Consider the following 7,441-nt stretch of genomic DNA (forward strand, 5'->3'; position numbering starts at 1 on the left):
GGAAAGAGATGGAATCCAACAGAACAAAGTGCTTTACCCTGGACCAGAAATGAAGTACTTTCTTTCCCTTTGTTATAAAGGACAATCAGTGAGATTCAGTTAGATGATAGATTATCAGCGTTACTTGCTGGACTGATTGTTATGTTGTTATTATGCAAGAGATCATCTTTGAGGGGCTGGGAATGTGCCTTTGTTCAGAGAGAAAGGTAGGGAGAGAGAATGTGGAAAATATTAAACATTTGAGGGTGAAGGGTTCTTTACATGAGTTTTGTAACTTTTTATAATACTGAAAAATTTTCTTTTTTTTTTTAACATATGGAACACCTCACGAATTTGGGTGTCATGGGCCATGCTGATCTTCCCTGTATCATTCCAATTTTAGTATATGTGCTGCCAAAGTGGCACAATACTGAAAACTTTTCCAAATAAAGTTATGACTGTCTGAAAAATTACATGAACAACTTGTATGTATCAGGATTGTGCTGGGACTCCAGAAGCTAAGGGTGAGCAAAACTATCCCAAGGCCCATATGACTCCCTGACTAGTGAGTCATTTGGGCAGGAGACCCAGATGGTTGAAATGGAGTCCCCAGGGGATGATACGAACAGAAGAGAGAAATGGAGAAGGACGCCCTCTTGAATTAAGGCAGTCTCAAAATAGTCAGAAGGACATTAAAGAGACAGTTCCGAGCGGGTCGTGGTGGCACACAACTTTAATCCCAGCACTCAGTAGGCAGAGGTAGGAGGATCACCGTGAGTTCAAGACCACCCTGAGACCACTGAGTGAATTCCAAGTCAGCCTGGGTTAAGCGAGACCCTACCTCAAAAAAAATAAAAATAAAAATAAAGAGAGAGAGAGAGAGAGTTCTCTTCTTCCTTGGAAACTACCAAATGGACAATGACATAATGGGAGGACTCAGAAATCCTGTGACCCAGGCATGGGGCCATAGTGACTTTTACAGAAGTTTCAACAGCAGCCTTTGTGACCATAGTCATGGATGTGGTCAACCCCTAGATGAAGGCCTCATGGACAGAAGGCAGAAAACAGAGTAGAGTCCCCATTACCAAACTAGGCCACCTGGTCAAGGACATGAAATCCAGTGCAGAGAGGGAATCTCTCTTTTCTCCCTGACCATCCAAGGAACCTGAGATGATTGACTTTTTTATAGGGATGTCCCTTAAGGATGATGTGTTAAAGATCATGCCACTGGCCAAGCAAAAGAGGTTCCTATAAGGCTCAGGAATGACCAAGACCCACGGTGACCACTCTGAGGCAAAGATGAGGTTAATTCTTTCATGCTGACCATAAGGGCAATGAGTTCTTATGGGAGAGGCAGTCGATGGGTCTCTCTTCAGGGTAGGTGATGAGGAGGCAGTTTCATGGTGGCTAGAGGTGGCAGAGTGCTGAGATCAATAGCACCAGTGTAGCATGTTGTTACTTGGTCCTGAGCAAAGTAGAGACTTCTCGCATACCATGCCTGTATTGAGCTGGCTTCAGGGCCGTCACTGGCAGACACCTGTTACAGAGAAGGTGAGGGAGATGGGCTCTGTGCACCCTGTGAGAAGACAGAAGGGAGAATAAAGGAGCTTCTTATTCTTGTCAGCAGCTATGACATCAAAACTTATAAGACTTAGATTATAACTTCAGTGATAATCATTTAGCAAAACCAGCATGAACAAGACAAGAACCATCTTAAAATTATAGCGTTTGGGCTAGTGTAAAGGGAGGATGCACATTCAGAGGCAAGGTATAGAGGGCTTGGGGCAAGAGAGAGAAGGCAGAGGGGCGATTGGGGATCAGGGAAAGAGTAGGAACACAAGAGAGTTTAAATTTGAGAGTGCCCATTGGGGTGGCAGTGTCCTTATCCCAGGATGAGATAGGGTAAGGGCTAAGGAAAGAGGGGCCCTGAGGAATAGCAAGTGGGAGGAGCTGGGGTCAGGGTAGGTGAAGTTAATCAGAACAGGCAGAGGCAGAAGGCATGAGTTAATGTTCAAGTCTAATATTGTAAGTCAGCATCAGACAGGGGAATCTATTATATTGTAGTTATATTTTGTAGTTATGTTTTTCTCATTGGGTGATTAAAACCATGTAAGCTGCCAGAATTAACTGTATATTTTGGCAGGTCAATAATGGTGCTATAGGAAATACTTTCAGGGACCTGTGAGGAGTTCTATGGCTCAGCATTGTCATCTACTAGGATAAGTCAAGGCCATGCTGATCAAGTGGCCCTCCCTCTTTTGGGAAGCCTGGAGGACTTGTTTTCCTCCAATGTTACCCTCCTGCTGCAGATACACTGACTTGGAACTGATTTCTAGGTTTCCACATCCTCTCTGATCAAGAAGATAGGTAACTTACCAGAGGCTAGAATTTCAAGTGTCCCATCATCTCCTGTGGCCTTTTGACCCAGGAGCAGGAACCAAAATATTGTTTATCCTTTTAACTCCAATGTTTCCAATTGATTTTGGCTTCTAAATATGGTTATTAATCACTCAGAGAGACTGTCCATATCTGATTAGCAAAACAGATTAGTTAAAAAGGGTGCAGAACATATCTGGTTAGCAAAGCAGAACTGGTTAGAGAATGACACAATAGTTTAAAATCATTTTGATTCATATTTAAATTTAGATGTCAGGTGATAGTGTAAGCTATGTTTGGAACTTAGAAAGCACCCACATTCTAACTTTTAAGTATATATGTCAGTTATAAGTATAGGCAGAACATTTTAGTAGCCCTGAAAACAATATTTTATCAATAACTTTAAGGAAATTGATTTAATACAGAAATTGTATGCCAGGAAAAAGACAAGACAGTATAAAAACTTAGCATCTGTGTTTTAAAACAACTTTGGCTAGTCTAAGTATCTTTTACTATTGAACAATTTTAAGGCTTAACTAAAGAAATATTTATGACTGTTACATGAAGCTTAGACAGACTATAGTAACATTGTTTGTATACAGTAGATTTTCTAAGACATGGGGAACTTTTTCAGTTTTTCTAAGAACAAAATCACAATAAGTCACTTTTTATAAGACTTAGATTATAACTTCAGTGATAATCATTTAGCAAAACCAGCATGAACAAGACAAGAACCATCTTAAAACTACAGCGTTTGGGCTGAAGAGATGGCTTAGCAGTTAAGTGCTTGCTTGTGAAGCCTAAGGACCCCGGTTCAAGGCTCGATTCCCCAGGACCCATGTTAGCCAGATGCACAAGGGGGCACACACATTTGAAATTCGTTTGCAATGGCTGGAGGCACTGACACGCCCATTCTCTCTCTCTATCTGCCTCTTTCTCTCTGTCTGTTGCTCTCAAATAAATAAATTAATTAATTGATTAAAATTACAGCATTTTAGCCAGGCATGATGATGTATGCTTATTGATAGCTAAACATCATAGACTTTGTATAAACCAAATTACAATATTCTGATATCTGGAAAAGTCTGATATTAACAAAAAGTAGAGTTTACATATTTAAGGCCATAAGAAATAAAATCTGTTAGCAGAATTAAAAATAAACAAGAAATCTATATTATGTAGTAACATTTTGGCTTAAATATGAAGACACAAAAAATTTTATAACTTTTAGAGTTTATCAGAATTGAGATACCTTTATATATACACATATTTTTGAGAAGATTTAGCACTTTTAAAAGCTAAGTAAAATTTCCATCCAACCTATAAGTGAGTTTTTGAAATTAGTTTAGCTATATTTAACATACCCAAAGAATAGAGGAACTGGATTAAACTGCCATGATCTAATGAAAAAATGAGACGAGTCTCATGGAAAAGAGAGGGAATGGGCATGCCAAGGCCACTTGCCACTGCAAACAATTTCCAAATGTATGCTCCACTGTGTGCATCTGGCTTTGCAAATAAGCACCTTTAACTGCTGAGCAACAAAGAAATATTTTAGTCTCTTCCAAATCAATTTTATAGAACTATATTGAATTCCAAACATACACAAAGTTTTATAGTACAATCTATAACTATTCAAACCTTAATCAACTCTATAATTCTGCCTGTGGCACTCTGTTAAACTTGTTCAGTAATGACCTAAGTTAAATCTAAAGTATTAATAAGACTGGTTGTTGGAGGAATTGAGGGATTAGATCTTAAATCACAACATAACTTTGTTTAGATTTTTTTTTTTACTGTTCACCATAAAGTAAATAGTTTTCAAGTGTATGGCAGATAAATACTGTTTAATATTTCAAATGTGGTCTATTTACCTTATAAAATAGGGGGGAAAGAGTAAATAGTTCCTCAATGAGATTTTTGTTTGTTTGTTTTTGTTTTTGTTTTTCGAGGTAGGGTCTCACTCTAGCCCAGGCTGACCTGGAATTCACTATGTAATCTCAGGGTGGCCTCAAACTCACGGCAATCCATCTACCTCTGCCTCCCAAGTGCTGGGATTAAAGGTATGCGCTACCATGCCTGGCATCAGTGAGATTTTTTTTTTTAATTTTTTTTTGTTCATTTTTTATTTATTTATTTGAGAGTGACAGACACAGAGAGAAAGACAGATAGAGGGAAAGAGAGAGGATGGGAGCGCCAGGGCTTCCAGCCACTGCAAACGAACTCCAGACGCGTGCGCCCCCTTGTGCATCTGGCTAACGTGGGACCTGGGGAACCGAGCCTCGAACCGGGGTCCTTAGGCTTCACAGGCAAGCGCTTAACCGCTAAGCCATCTCTCCAGCCCCAGTGAGATTTTTTTGAGGCAGGTCTTAGATATAATAACCTTAGGAGAGAATATTAATAAGTCAATTTAACCTTAAGATTTAGTTAAAAGGGTGACAAATAGAGGAACCTACTTAACTGGGTTGGGAACTCTAAATTTAGTCTTTCATAACCATTATTATGACCACATTAACATCAATGAGTTAAAGTTAAGTTTACAACCTGAATGCCATAGCAACCTGCATCAGCCAGGGCCATACTTTCTTAGTCTGAGGTAAGCCTTTCTGTCTAAGCTTAACAATTTTTTCATCAAACATTTAACATCCAACATATAAATTTTTCTCTCCAGTTTATCTTTTTCAGTCAGTTCATCTCACAACTATCAACAAAACTTTTATTGTCCTTACCACAACACTTTTTTAAGGTATCCATAACACTTTTAATATGACCATATTTTTCCTCAAAAGGCCTTTTGAAATAACTTTTTAAAGAGAGAGTAGATCAGGTTTGACTTATGCTATTTACTCAGAATAAACATAGATTTTGGAACTTTGTTTCTTATAACGTTCCTGAAACACATTTTTAAGAATATGAAAGCAGATTTAAAAATTATTAGAAATTTTAGAAATTTTTTTACAAATTTATTATTGATTACTTTTAAATTTAGACATAAATCTTGAGACTATTGTCTGTTAGTAGTTCCATATAAGCATAGAAAGATAAAGATAACTGTTAAACAGTTACAAATTCCTTTTTTAAAAATTTTTATTAGCATTTTCCATGATTATAAAAAAATCCTATGCTAATTCCCTCCCTTCCCCTACAAATTTCTTATGAGCGTAAAACAGTTACAAATTTCTCATAAGAAGTCCCATAGCAACTTGACATTCACCCATCACCATGCTGGGGCCAGGATCCTGAGATTCCCTGTACTTGCACTTCCCTGGCTCTGCGAGGCAGGGAAGCTAAGAAAGAGCCAATTTTTTCCCCTAAATTCCAGGGAGAGTTTTGATCTACCCTCGGGGCTATAAGGCAGCTTTTTGATCCTGCCATTTTACAAATCTTTTTTTTTTAAGTATTTTTATTTTTATTTATTTATTTGACAGAGAAAGAGGGAGGGAGAACGAAAGAATGGGCGCAGCAAGGCCTACAGCCACTGTAAACGAACTCCAGATGCATGCGCCCCCTTGTGCATCTGGCTAACATGGGTCCTGGGGAATCAAACATAGGTCCTTTGGCTTTGCAATCAAATGCCTTCACTGCTAAGCCATCCCTCCAGCCCCATTTTACAACTCTTTAAGAGTAGGAGAATCTTGCATTTTTTTCTATGATCTTAATTACTTTTAGTGTTCCTTCTAGGGGACACTCAACAGTAAAAATTGGCTATGCCGCCTAGTACAGTGGGCTTGGTGGAAAACATCCCCCACAATGAAATAGCCCTGCTCAGAACAGAAATCATTCTGCAGCTTTAGAGCTGAGAGCCACGTACATACTCACACACACATTCCTTTTAAGTGCACTTTTCATATAGACTCTAGACAACCATCTCCCCTTCACATATTCACTCATTTATTCAGAAGTTATATATTCCCATTTTAAATTTCTGTTCTATTTACAACTCCAGAGATTAAAATCCAAACTTGTTATCAGGCAGGGCATCAGGAGAGGCTGAGGGAGCTGGAGGAGCCGGAGGAGCTGTTAGGGTCAGGTCCTCTATGGCATCAGGGTCAAAAGCAGAAGGTGAGGACCAAGTATGGGGGTGCTAGAAGGACCTGGTAAGAAAGCAGGCAGACAGAGAGAAGGCTGTGCATGTGGAGTGAAAAATAGGATATTTCGGGGATGGAGAGATGGCTTAGCGGTTAAGCGCTTGCCTATGAAGCCTAAGGACCCCGGTTCGAGGCTCGGTTCCCCAGGTCCCACGTTAGCCAGATGCACAAGGGGGCGCACGTGTCTGGAGTTTGTTTGCAGAGGCTGGAAGCCCTGGCGTGCCCATTCTCTCTCTCTCCCTCTATCTGTCTTTCTCTCTGTGTCTGTCGCTCTCAAATAAATAAATAAATAAATGTTTAAAAAAAATAGGATATTTCGGACCATTTGTCTGTACATTGGCAGAAGTTTTTTAAATAAGTGAGAATTCAGATACCAAAAGTATCCTTCTCAGGCCATTTGGACCCATTTTGACCAGCTAATGGATGTGGCCAAGCAGAGTTGCAGAGAAAGATAAGATGTCCAAGAGTCATAGAGCCTTTAACTTCTTAAGGAGACAGGGAAAGAGCAAACAAGGGTGAAAGAAAAATAAACCAGAGCTTAAGCTGGGTTTACACAGGACACCAGTATGACCCCCTGGCCCATTAGGGTGAATGGGGCCTGCACCCCCCATGTGGGCAGAGGGCATACAGGTTGCAACTGTTGGCTTTTTAGCCTGTTAGTGGGCAAGGAGGGCGACTGTGCTCCCGATGGCGAAAACTGCTAGCTGTGGAAGATGAAAGTTCAGGAGGGAGAGGGGTGTCCCAAGATGGTGCAGCTGAACCAAAAGGCACCCCTTAGGGTACGGTAGATCAGACAGCAATAGACCCGAGGTTTAGAGAATGTGTCTTTCTCGCAACCCGGGGGTGAGACCTAGCAGCCAAGGGGTGTAGCCTGGCATGCCTGCAGGGCTTCCACAAGGAGGGATGAACCCCAAGTACAGGCTGACCCGAGAGGGACACTTACCGAGAAGGAGGGAGGGGACAGGGAGAAGAGTGAGGCCAAATTGTTCATGTGAGAG

General features: G+C 40.4%; 1 pseudogene; it reads right to left on the reverse strand.

Moving 5' to 3' along the window:
• Positions 1-309: 309 nt before the first annotated feature.
• LOC123456895 lies at positions 310-405 on the reverse strand (annotated as a pseudogene).
• Positions 406-7,441: the final 7,036 nt, after the last annotated feature.

This window comes from Jaculus jaculus, chromosome X (assembly GCF_020740685.1).
Source record: "Jaculus jaculus isolate mJacJac1 chromosome X, mJacJac1.mat.Y.cur, whole genome shotgun sequence".
Taxonomy (NCBI): domain Eukaryota; kingdom Metazoa; phylum Chordata; class Mammalia; order Rodentia; family Dipodidae; genus Jaculus; species Jaculus jaculus.